This window comes from Eufriesea mexicana, unplaced genomic scaffold, assembly GCF_001483705.2.
Source record: "Eufriesea mexicana isolate 0111107269 unplaced genomic scaffold, ASM148370v2 scaffold4497, whole genome shotgun sequence".
Taxonomy (NCBI): domain Eukaryota; kingdom Metazoa; phylum Arthropoda; class Insecta; order Hymenoptera; family Apidae; genus Eufriesea; species Eufriesea mexicana.
Genome location: NW_016912485.1, coordinates 65,870 through 66,887, shown reverse-complemented (window position 1 = coordinate 66,887; position 1,018 = coordinate 65,870).

The window sequence follows — 1,018 nt, the reverse complement described above, 5'->3', positions numbered from 1 at the left end:
TTTATTAGTATTGTAGTCGATACAATCAATTTAAGAATAATTGAGAATAGTTATATTACATAATATCATTGTATTAATAATATATTAATATTATTGTATTATATTTTATTATTATTGTAGTTGATACAGTCAATTTGAGGATAATTAAGAATAATTATATTGCATTATATTATACTACTATATTATATTACATAATATTATATTATTATATTGTATTACATTTTATTATTTTTATAGTCGAGATAGTCAATTTGAAAATAATTGAGATTAATTATATAGTATTATAATATACTATATTATTTTATATTGTATCATATTATTATATTATATTATTATCACAGTAGGTACATCCAATTTGTCCACGGAATGAATACTTTAAAACGATTAGAAATGGTTCCGGAAGTCCCTATTTCTCTGAAATCTAATTTTCTTATTTCGATTCATGGAAATTCACGAGGAATCCGGGAATAATCAATAACAAGATCCTTTACTTCCCCAATTACTTCTGCTATCGTGATCACTCGCAGTAAATGTTCGAGCCAGCTAACCACGGTAATAACTTTACTCCATCAGTTCCTCGGCGGTTTCCACGGACGAAAACCGAACCTTTCAGAATTCGATACCGAACGATAAAACCCGTTTCACTGCTTCCCTTCGTCGCTCTTGCGAAGCCAGATACCCGAAAGAATAACGCTTCCAAGGATTTACTCTTTCCTCGGGATTCTTTTCTATTCCATGGAAAACTTCGAATCTAGACTTCGCAACCAAGCATGTCACTGTTTGGACAACAAAATTGGCACGAGGTGCCATATCTACACTACGTGACAAAATGGTGGCACGTCCTATCACTTTCAAATTCTTCTAAAGTTAAAACAATGCTTCTAAATTTTGCATTTAAATTAGACAAAATATTTATTACACTGTAATTCTTTCTTAATAACTTAAAGGAAAATTAATCGTAGAAATTTTAACTACTTATGCACAAAAATAAGTGCCACAGTATTGTGAGTGTTAATTT